Source organism: Balaenoptera acutorostrata, chromosome 6, assembly GCF_949987535.1.
Source record: "Balaenoptera acutorostrata chromosome 6, mBalAcu1.1, whole genome shotgun sequence".
Classification (NCBI taxonomy): domain Eukaryota; kingdom Metazoa; phylum Chordata; class Mammalia; order Artiodactyla; family Balaenopteridae; genus Balaenoptera; species Balaenoptera acutorostrata.
The window spans coordinates 73,056,892-73,069,092 of record NC_080069.1 but is presented as its reverse complement, the minus strand read 5'-3'; the positions used below and the strand labels follow the sequence as shown (position 1 = coordinate 73,069,092).

At 36.5% G+C, this 12,201-nt stretch overlaps 1 pseudogene; it reads right to left on the bottom strand.

Moving 5' to 3' along the window:
• Positions 1–490: 490 nt before the first annotated feature.
• On the bottom strand, positions 491–836 carry LOC102998996 (protein yippee-like 1; annotated as a pseudogene).
• Positions 837–12,201: the final 11,365 nt, after the last annotated feature.

The following is a 12,201-nucleotide window of genomic DNA, read 5'->3' as shown; positions in this document are numbered from 1 at the left end:
AGTGTTTGCAGTTTTTTTGTAGTATGAACTACAACACTCCCTTGCCTTCACTCTAATAAAGGTCAGTGGTGAGACATTTTTATATAAAAGAGACTCCATTCCTATATTCTTTAGAAATTATCATTTTATCTACTGAACACGAGTAAAGGCATTTACCTGCATAACTAAATTCTGCATTAAAAACATAGCTTAAAAGAAGCAAGTTGATAGATGAAGCATCAGTTAGTTCATTCTTTCTCTAAAACGTGGGATTGTTTAAAAAAGTTCGTTAAGAACTTCAGAAACAACTTATAGATGAGGAGATATATACAAGAAGGGGCTATCTTATCCAAGAATAACCAGAGAAATCGTAGAGTGTCATGAGCTTTGCAGCTAGTCTGTGAGGTTAAAGTTCAAGAAATATTGTCATCCATGGGGCTCCTTTGTTTCTATCTTGTTTACAGTCTCTTTCACAAAAATGGATTCAAAATAGAATGGAAAGTTTTCACTCTCAACAATTGTCTTTGAACTCATGAGCAAGTTCAGTAATAAACTTTCATCTCTTATCGCTGTTGCTCTCAAAGGCAAGTTCATATTTCCAACCAAGAGTAATTTTATAATTTTCACAATAGATATCCACTACAGCATGATCACCAGGGAGAGGGCCTGTCCTCTGCTGGATCACAGCCCACATTCACCCAGAATTAAAGAGGTGGGCTTGGTGTTGACTAACGCGAAAGGACTTGGTTATCAGCACAGCATGATGCTAAATGAGCTTTGCAGTGGATACAGCAGTAAATTCAGTGACAGTTTGGCAGGTAACCTTGGAAAGTTATGGAGTTTGTCATTTTTGTCATCTCTGCTGGAAGTTTTTCACTCAGCTCAGGGCTGGCACATGAAGAACTGCAACTCTGTTGGATTCTGTGAGAAAAGAAACCCTGGAATACTGAGGCAAAAGCTGTTATTCTGAAGGGTGTATACAGATGAGCAGAGAGAAGATGTCACAGTGCATGCTCAACTGTCTGTGCCCTGGCCAGCTCCCCTCCCCACAGTCCTAGCCCACAGCACCTATCTGGCCAGGTACGCACTGCCACCAGCTAGATCAACAGTCAGTTCACTGCATGTCTGGGTACTGCTTGCTCAGGCCATCAGGCAGCCGGTGGCTGACGGCTCCTCCATGTGGCATGAAGCCGTCTCCCTGTCATGGACCAAGCTCATTTGATAAGACTTGCTTCATCTTGATGACATCATCTGATGCGCCCATTATGGAAAAGTTAATTACAGGCCAATCTCACTCATGAATATAGATTAAAAAATCCAAAATTAGTGTTAGAAAACTGAATCCAGCAATATATAAAAAGGATACTATATCAGGACCAAGTTTTTGGTTTTTTTGGGGGAGGGTTGGGGTTTTTTTTCTTTTTTTTAGTGCCAGAAATGTAAGGCTGGTTCAGAATTCAAATATCAAACAATGTAATGCACTGTATGAAAGAACAAAGGAGGAAAATCATAAGATTATCTCCATAGATGCAGAAAGCCCATTAAAAGTTAATATTTATGATAATAAACTCATGGAAAGCTGGCAATAGAATGCAACTTCCTTAATTTGATAGAGTACTCAGAAATAACCTCCAAGAAACATTACCCTCATGTTGAAATACTGAAAGCTACGTCTCCTTTTTGAAATAAGAAACAAGACAAATATATCCACTATCACCATTTTCTATTCAACATTTGCCTTAAAGAGCCTAGGCAGCCAGCTCAATAAAGAACAAAAAAAGAGAAAAGAATAATGCCTATAAAAGGAGAAATCAAACACTTGATACATCATAGAAAATCCAAAATACTATATAGATAAATTATTTAGAATAGGTTAATTTAGCAAGCTTGCCAAATATATGGCCAATATACAAAATTATACTTTGTATATATCAGCAATAATTTATTAGAAAATAAAAATTATTCAATTTTCAAAAAATCAACTATATAGAACTATATCTAGCAAAATTTTGTGAGCTGTCCTCAGAAAATGAAAAATATTGAGAGAAATTAAAGAAACCCTAAATAAGTAGCTACATCATATTTCTGGATTGGAAGACTCAACAGTTTAAAGATGTAATTCCTATCAGTATGCCAGATTTCTGTGTGTGTGTGTGTGTGTGTAGAAATTGACAAACTAATTGGAAAAAGTATATGGAAATGCAAAGGTCTAAGAATAGCCAAGACTTCTCTGGTTCCATATACAGAAGTTTTAGGTGCATCAAAGTCCTAAGTACAAAAAGTAAAGCAAAAAATCCACTAGAAGTTAACATCAGGAGAATGTATTCTTGACTGTGGAGAATTATGTGACTTACCTGATAGATAAACTGAAAAGAATAACAGGTTCAGATTCTCCATTCTCTTTTTTCCCTTTTCCTGTCTTCCATTGGATAATTGGAACTTGTTTTTGTATTTGCTTGTTGAAAAGTTATTCTATATTTTTTACTTCAGGTAGTTGCCTTCATCGTAAGACTCATGTTTATTTATCTCCACTGATTCTTTAAACATGTCAGTATTTATATACTGCCCTTAACGAGAACACTCACATTCTTTCTTACACTTCTTATCTCCCCCACCAGCTCCATCATACTGATATTTTCTAGAATTTTATTTCTAGTTTATTAGAGTTATACATTCTCTTCTTCTTTGTCCTTTAAAATTGCTTGGATAGTAATATATCTTACCAAGAAATTTGATACACACTACTTCCCATATTTCTTGTACTTCTGAATGTGTTTCAGAAGTACACAATCTTACTATTACATTTGTGTGTGTGGTAGCAAAAAAAAAACTGGTGAAGCCTGTGTGCCCAAGAATATTTTATTATGTCTTCATATTTGAATGACAATTTGGTTGCTTGGAAAAAATCTAGTTTTGAATGTATCTTTCTTCAGTACTTTAAAAATAACTGCTTCATTAATTTCTTGTACCTTGTATTAGGGTTAATAGGTGTAATTATGATATGATTCTTATTCTTTTATAGGTGATCTTCAATCCAGATGCTTTTAGAATTTTTGCTTTATCTTTGCTAATCTTGAATTACACTTCTAGATAGAGGTGTACTTTATATCTTCTGTTTGAATTCTATGGGTCTTTTAACTTTCAGATCTTTTATCTAGCTTTATTTCTAGGAAATTTATCCTCATTATTTCTTCAAACATTTTCTCCTCTTTATTTTTTGTCTTTCTTTCTAAGTCCCATTATCCAGATATAGACAGTTTTCCCTTCTTCCACAGATCTAAAATGCTCTTATATATTTTCTATCTCTTTATTCTTCTGCCTCCTGGGAGAGTTGCTCTAATTGTATATTACAGATTTGTTCTGCAGCATACCTCTGAGCTCATATTTCCCTTGAGGTATAAGATACCCTGTCTGATGATGTGTCAGATAATATCTGTTGGGAGAGTTAAGGCAAAAGAAGAGGATGAATCCCGGGGCACTGAGACTCAGCCCAGTAGAACCATTGCCTAACACCCTTTTTTTAAAGACATCTTTTGTGTGTTATTTATTATTATTTTTTAAAAAATTATTTTATTTATTGAAGTATAGTTTGTACAATATTATGTTAGTTTCAGATGTACTACATAATGATTTGACATTTGCATACATTGTGAAATAATCACCAGGATAAGTAACCATCTGTCCCCATACAAAATTATTGCAGTATTATTAACCATATTCCTTATGCTGTATATTACATTCCTGTGGTTTATTCATTTTATAACTGGAGGTTTTTACCTCTTAATCCCCTTTACCTATTTCTCATCCTTTCCAACTGTCTCCCCTGTGGCAACCACCTGTTTGTTCTCTGTATCTGTGAGTTCGTTTTGTTTATCCTGTTTTTTAGGTTGCACATATAAGTGAGATCATATGGCATTTGTCTTTTTCTTTTACAGTTGGTTTATTTAAATCAATAACTTTACAAGCTCTGCTCACTGTATTTTATTGTTTAGACCTAAAAATTTTTAATTAAAAAAACTTTATTTTTTTATTGAAGTATAGTTGATTTACAATATTATATTAGTTTCAGGGGTACAACATAGTGATTTTTATAGATTATACTCCATTTAAAATTATGATAAAATATTAGCTATATTCCCTGTGCTGTACAATATATCCTTGTAGCTTATGTATTTTATACATAGAGTTTATACTTCTTAATTCCCTACCCCTATCTTGCCCTTCCTCTCTTCCATTTCCCCACTGGTAACCACTAGTTTGTTCTCTATAAGTTCGTTTCTGTTTTGTTATGTTCATTTGTTTCATATTTTATATTCCACATGTAAGTGATAATATACAGTATTTGTCTTTCTCTGTCAGACTAATTTCACTTAGCATAATACCCTCTAGATCATCCATGTTGTCGCAAATGGCAAGATATCATGTTTTCAAATGGCTGAGTAATATTCCAGTGTGTGTGTGTGTGTGTGTGTGTGTGTTGTATCTTGTATCTTGATCCATTTGTCTGTCAATGGACACTTAGCTTGCTTCCATATCTTAGGTATTGTAAATAATGCTGCAATGAATATTGCTGTGCAAATACTTTTTCAAATTAGTGTTTTTGCTTTCTTCGGGTAAATGCTCAGAAGTGAAATTTTTGGATTCTGTGGCAGTTCTATTTTCAAATTTTGAGGAATCTCCATACTATTTTCCATAGTGGCTGTATCAATTTACAATCCCACCAACAGTGCAAGAGGGTTCCCTTTTCTCCACATACTCGCCAACACTTGTTATTTGTTGTCTTTTTGATGATAGCCATTCTGACAGGTGTGAGGTGGTATCTCATTGTGGTTTTGAGGTGCATTTTCCTGATGATTAGTGATGTTGAGCATCTTTTCATGTGTTGGCCATCTGTATATTCTCTTTGAAAAAATGTCTATTCAGGTCCTCTGCCCATTTTTATTATCAGGTTGTTTTTTGTTTTTGTTTTGTTTTGTTTTTGACGTTGAGTAGTATGAGTTCTTTGTATGTTTTGTTTTTTTTTGGTTTTTTTTTTAAAGTAGACATTATTTATTTATTTATGGCTGCATTGGGTCTTCTTTGCTGTGCGCGGGCTTTCTCTAGTTGCAGCCAGCGGGGGCTACTCTTTGTTGCGGTGTGCAGGCTTCTCATTGTGGTGGCTTCTCTTTGTTACAGAGCACGGGCTCTAGGCACACGGGCTTCTGTAGTTGTGGCATGCAGGCTCAGTAGTTGTGGCTCATGAGCTCTAGAGCGCAGGCTCAGTAGTTGTGGCACGTGGGCTTAGTTGCTCCGCAGCATGTGGGATCTTCCTGGACCAAGGCTTGAACCCATGTCTCCTGCATTGGCTGGGAGATTGTTAACCACTGCACCACCAGGGAGGTCCTATAGTTTGCTTTTATTCTTTATTTTTTATTGGAACAAAGTTGATTTACAACGTTGTGTTAGTTTCAGGTGTACAGCAAAGTGAATCAGTTATATACATACAGATATATGCTTTTTTTTAAGATTCTTTTCCCATATAGGTCATTACAGAGTATTGAATAGAGTTCCCTGTACTATACAGTAGGTCCTTATTAGTTATCTATTTTATATATAGTGCATATATGTCAATTCCAATCTCCCAAGTTATCCATCCCCTTTCTTCCCCCCCTAGTAATCATAAGTTTGTTTTCTACATTTGTGACTCTATTTCTGTTTTGTAAATAAGTTCATTTGTACCATTTTTTTAGATTCCACACATAAGTGATATCTTATGATATTTGTCTTTCTCTGACTTACTTCACTCAGTAGGACAATCTCTAGGTCCATCCATGTTGCTGCAAATGGCATTATTTTGTTCTTTTTTTTATAGCTGAGTAACATTCCATTGTATATCTGTACCACATCTTCTTTATCCACTCCTCTGTTGATGCACATTTAGGTTGCTTCCATGTCTTGGCTATTGTAAATAATGCTGCTATGAACATTAGGGTGCATGTATCTTTTTGAATTATGGTATTCTCTGGATATATGCCCAGGAGTGGGATTGCTGGATCATATTGTAGTTCTATATTTAGTTTTTTAAGGAACCTCCATACTGTTCTCCATAGTGGCTGTACCAATTTACATTCTCATCAACAGTGTAGGAGGGTTCCCTTTTCTCCACACCCTCGCCAGTTATTGTTTGTAGAGTTTTTTTTTTTTTTTTAAATTATTTATTTATTTATTTATTTATTTTTGGCTGTGTTGGGTCTTCGTTTCTGTGCGAGGGCTTTCTCTAGTTGCGGCGAGCGGGGGCCACTCTTCATCGCGGTGCACGGGCCTCTCACTATCGCAACCTCTCTTGTTGCGGAGCACAGGCTCCAGACGCACAGGCTCAGTAGTTGTGGCTCACGGGCCCAGTTGCTCCGCGGCATGTGGGATCTTCCCAGACCAGGGCTCGAACCCGTGTCCCCTGCATTAGCAGGCAGACTCTCAACCACTGCGCCACCAGGGAAGCCCCGTTTGTAGAGTTTTTGATGACCATTCTGACTGGTGTGAAGTGGTACCTCATTGTATTGATAGTTTTGATTTGCATTTCTCTAATAATTAATGATGTTGAGCATCTTTTCATGTGCCTCTTGGCCACCTGTATGTCTTCTTTGGAGAAATGTCTATTTAGGTCTTTTGCCCATTTTTTGATTGGGTTGTTTGGGTTTATTTTGATATTGAGCTACATGAACTGTTTGTATATTTTAGAGAGAAATCTTGTCGGTTGCTTAATTTGTAAATATTTTCTCCCATTCTGTGGGTTGTCTTTTCATTTTGTTTATGATTTCCTTTGCTGTGAAAAAGCTTTTAAGTTTAAGTAGGTCCCATTTGTTTATTTTTGTTTTAATTTTCATTACTTTAAGAGGTGGATCAAAAAAGGTATTGCTGTGATTTGTGTCAGAGTGTTCTGCCTGTGTTTTCCTCTAAGAGTTTTATGGCCTTACATTTAGGTCTTTAATCCATTTTGAGTTTATTTTTGTGTATGGGGTTAGAGAGTGTTCTAATTTCATTCTTTTACATGTAGCTGTCCAGTTTTCCCAGCACCACTTATTGAAGAGACTGCCTTTTCTCCATTATATATTCTTGCCTCCTTTGTCATAGATTAGTTGATCATAAGTGCTTGGGTTTATCTCTGAACTTTCTGTCCTGTTCCATTGATCTATATTTCTGTTTTTCTGCCAGTACCATACTGTTTTTCTTTTTTTTTTTTAATTAATTAATTTATTTTTGGCTGTGTTGGGTCTTTGTTTCTGTGTGAGGGCTTTCTCTAGTTGCGGCAAGCAGGGGCCACTCTTCATCATGGTGCACGGGCCTCTCACTGCCACGGCCTCTCTTGTTGCAGGGCACAGGCTCCAGACACGCAGGCTCAGTAGTTGTGGCTCATGGACTTAGTTGCTCCGCGGCATGTGGGATCTTCCCAGACCAGGGCTCGAACCCGTGTCCCCTGCATTGGCAGGCAGATTCTCAACCACTGCACCACCAGGGAAGCCCCCCATACTGTTTTGATGACTGTAGCTTTGTAGTATAGTCTGAAGTCTGGGAGCCTGATTTCTCCAGCTCTGTTTTTCTTTCTCAAGTTTGCTTTGGCTATTTGTGTTCTTTGGTGTTTCCATACAAATTGTAAGCTTTTTTGTTGTAATTCTGTGTAACATGCCATTGGTAATTTGATAGGTATTGCATTGAATCTGTAGATTGCTTTGAGTAGTATAGTCATTTTGACAGTATTGATTCTTCCAGTCCAAGAACATGGTATATTTTTCCATCTGTTTGTATTGTCTTTGATTTCTTTCATTAGTGTCTTATAGTTTTCTGCATACAGGTCTTTTGCCTCCTTAGGTAGGTTAATTCCTAGGTATTTTATTCTTTTTGGTGCCATGATGAATGAGATTGTTTCTTTAATTTCTCTTTCTGATCTTTTGTTGTTAGTGTATAGAAATTCAAGAGATTTCTGTGTATTAATTCTGTATACTGCAACTTAACTGAATTTATTGATGAGCTCTAGAAGTTCTCTGGTAGTGTCTTTAGAATTTTCTATGTATAGTATCATGTCATCTGAAAACAATGACAGTTTTACTTCTTTTCCAATTTAGATTCCTTTTATTTCTTTTTCTTCTCTGATTGCTGTGGCTAGAACTTCCAAAACTATGTTGAATAAAAGTGGTAAGAGTGGACATTCTTGTCTTGTTGCTGATCTTAGAGGAAATGCTTTCAGTTTTTACCATTGAGAATGATGTTTGCTGTGGATTTTTCATACATGGCCTTTATTATGTTGAGGTAGGTTCCCTCTCTGCCCACTTCCTGGAGAGTTTTTATCATAAATGGGTGTTGAGTTTGTCAAACGCTTTTTCTGCATCTATTGAGATGATCATATGGTTTTTATTCTTCAGTTTATTAATATGGTGTATCACATTGTTTGATTTGCTTATATTGAAGAATCCTACATCCCTGGCATAAATCCCACTTGACCATGGTGTATGATCCTTTTAATGTGTTGCTGGGTTCTGTTTGCTAGTATTTTGTTGAGGGTTTTTGCATCTGTATTCACCAGTGATATTGGTCTGTAATTTTCTTTTTTTGTAGTATCTTTGTCTGGTTTTGGTATCAGGGTGATGGTGGCCTCATAGAATGAGCATGGGAGTGTTCCTTCCTCTGCAGTTTTTTGGAAGAGTTTTCAGAAGGATAGGTGTTAACTCTTGTCTAAATTTTTGATAGAGTTCGCCTGTGAAGCTATCTGGTTCTGGACTTTCGTTTACTGGCAGATTTTTGAATCACAGTGTCAATTTCAGTACTTGTGATTTGTCTGTTCATATTTTCTATTTCTTTCTGGTTCAGTCTTGGAAGGTTGTATCTTTCTAAGAATTTATCCATTTCTTCTAGGTCGTCCATTTTATTGGTGTATATTTGCTTGTAGTAGTCTCTTACGATCCTTTGTATTTCTGCGGTGTCAGTTGTAACCTCTTTTTCATTTCTAATTCTGTTGATTTGAGTCTTCTCCCTCTTTTTCTTGATGAGTCTGGCTAAAGGTTTATCAATTTTGTTTATCTTTTCAAAGAATTTGCTCTTAGTTTCATCTTTCCTAATTTTTTAAGTCTATTTCATTCACTTCTGCTGTGGTCTTTATGATTTCTTTCTACTAATTTTGCGTTTTGTTTGTTCTTGTTTTTCTAGTTTCTTTAGCTATAAAGTTAGATTGAGATTTTTCTTTGTTTATTTGAGATTTTTATTGTTTCCTAAGGTAAGCTTGTATCAGTATAAATTTCCTTTGTAGAACTGCTTTTGCTGTGTCACTTAGATTTTGTGTTTATGTTTTCATTTGTATGCAGGTATTTTTAAAATTTTATCTTTGATTCATTCAGTGACCCATTGATTAGTAGTATGTTGTTTAGACTCCAGGTTTTTGTATTTTTTGCAGTTTTTTTCTTGTAGTTAATTTCTAGTCTCATATTGTTGTGGTCAGAAAAGATGGTTGATTGATATGATTTCAATATTCTTAAATTGAATGAGATTTGTTTTGTGGCCTAACACGTGTTTGATCCTGGATAATGTTCCATATGCACTTGAAGAGAATGTATATTCTGCTTATGGGGATAAAATGTTCTGTAAGTATCAATTCTATCTGGTCTAATGTGTCATTTAAGGCCAGTGTTTCCTAATTGATTTTCTGTCTGGATGATCTGTCCATTGATGTAAGTGGGGAGTTAAAGTTCCCTACTATTACTGTGTTACTGTCAATTTCTTCCCTTATGTCTGTTAATATTTGCTTTCTGTATTTAGGTGCTCCTGTGTTGAGTGTGTATATATTTACAGTTGTTATATCTCTTGATTGATTGATTCCTTTTCATTGTGTAATGTCCTTCTTTGTCCCTGGTTAAAGTCTTTGTTTTAAAGTCTACTTAGTCTGATATAAGTATTGCTATCTCAGATTTGTTTTTGTGTTCATTTGCATGGAATACCCTTTTCCATCCCCTCAACTTTCAATCTGTCTGTGTCTTTATATCTGAAGTGAGTCTCTTGTAGGCAGCATATGCATGGGCCTTGATTTTTTTTCTTTTTTCAGCCATTCTGGGTCATTTGATTGGAGTATTTAGTCCATTTACAGCTAAAGAAGTTATTGATGGGTCTGTACTTATTGCCATTTTGTTAATTGTCTTGCCCACTTGTTTTTGTAGTTGTTTTTGTTCCTTTCCTTGTGATTTGATGACTCTCTTTAGTGTTATGTTTAGGTTCCTTTCTCTTTTTGTGTGTGTATCTATTATAGGTTTTTCATTTGTGGTTACCTTGAGGTTCATATATAACAACATATGTTTGTGTGTGTGTGTATGTGTTGTGTATATATGTATGATTATTTTAAGTTAATGATCTCAAGTTTGAATGCATTCTAATAATCTTGACATTTTTACTTCCTCTGCCACATTTAATGTTTTTGATGTCATATTTTACATTTTTTCATTTGTGTATCATTTACTTATTTTGAATATAGATGTTTTACTACTTTTATATTTTAACCTTTCTACTAGCTTTATAAGTGGTTGAGCTACCACCTTTCCTGTATGTTTGCCTTTATCAGTGAGATTTTTACTGTTGTAATTTTCACATTTCTGGTTTTGGCTTTTTCTTTTCTTCTTAATGATGTCCCTTTAACATTTCTTGCGAAGCTGGTTTTGCAGTGCTGAACTCTTTTAGCTTTTGCTTGTCTGTAAAACTCTCAAGCTCTCTTTCAAATCTGAATGATAGTTTTGTTGGGTAGAGCATTCTTGGTTTTATCCTTTCATCACTTTGAATATCTCATGATACTCCCTTCTGGTCTGCAGAGTTTTTGCTGAAAAGTCAGCTGACTGTCTTATGAGGTTACCTTGTATGTAACTAGTTGCTTTTCTCTTGACGTTTTTAAGATTTTCTCTTTATCTCTAATTTTTGCCATTTTAATTATAATGTGCTTTGGTTTGGACCTCTTTGGGTTCATCTTGTTTGGGACTCTGTGCTTCCTAGAGCTGAATGTCTGATTTGGTCCCCAGGTTAGGGGAGTTTTCATTTATTATTTCTTCAAATAAATTCTCTGCCCCTTTCTCACTTTCTTCTCCTTCTGAGATCTGTAAAATGCAAATGTTAGCATGCTTGATGTAACAGATAGTGTCTTAAGCTCAGTTTTTAAATTCTTTATTCTTTTTTCTATTCAGCTTTGGTGATTTTCACTAGTTTGTCTTCTAGATCATGAATCCATTTCTCTGTACTGTTGATTCCTTCTAGTGTATTTTTAAACTTCGTTTACTGTATTCTTCAGCTCTCTTTGGGTCTTCTTCATATTTTCTGACACTTTGTTCAAATTCTTACTATATTTATTAATCCTTCTCCTGTTCAGGGAACATCTTTATGATCATTGCCTTGAACTCTTAATCAGGTGGATTGCTTATCTCCACTTTTCTTTAGCTGTTTCTCTGAGGTTGTGTCTTGTTCCTTCATTTGGAACATATACCTTTGTCTCCTCATTTTGTCCAATTTTCTGTCATTATTTCTAAACGTTAGGTAGGTCTTTTGCATCTTCCAATCTTGGATAAGTGGTCTTATGTCAGACACTTCCTATGGGGCCTACCTGCATGCTCTCCTCTGGTCTCCTGCATGCTATAGGAGTACCTCTGTGTGGGCCCCTGGCCTGGTTGGCTGTGAGGCTGTGCCTCCTTTGGTGTCTGCTGGGCCACCAGAGGGTGGGGTAGGCTTCCCCCATGCTGTCTGTTTGGCCTGGGGGTGGGGGTGGGGCTTTTGGCTGCTGCTAGTTCACTGGTGCGTGAGTAAACCCCCAGAGCTAATGGTTAGAGGGAGGATTCCAAGATGGTGCTTGCCAGTGCTAGTTTTATTGTGGTAGAATGAGGTCCCAGAAATGGCTGCCACCAGTGTCTCCATTACAGTTGCCTCCTGCCTCCCTAGGAGGCTCACCAGTATCAGCAAGTGGGTCTGATCCAGGCTCCTTTCAAACTACTCCTCTACAGTGGGACTTGGAGCATGTGAGATTTTGCACTCACCCTTTAAGAGCATATCTCTCTTTCCCACAGCCCTTCAACCCTCCTGAACATAAGCCCCGTTGGTTTTCAAAGTCAGACATTCTGGGACCTTGTCTTCCCAGTGCAGGATCTCTGAGCTGGGGAGCCCAGTGTGGGGCTCAGACCACTTGCTCCTTAGGGAGAACCTCTGTAGTTGTAATTATCCTCCTGTTTGTGG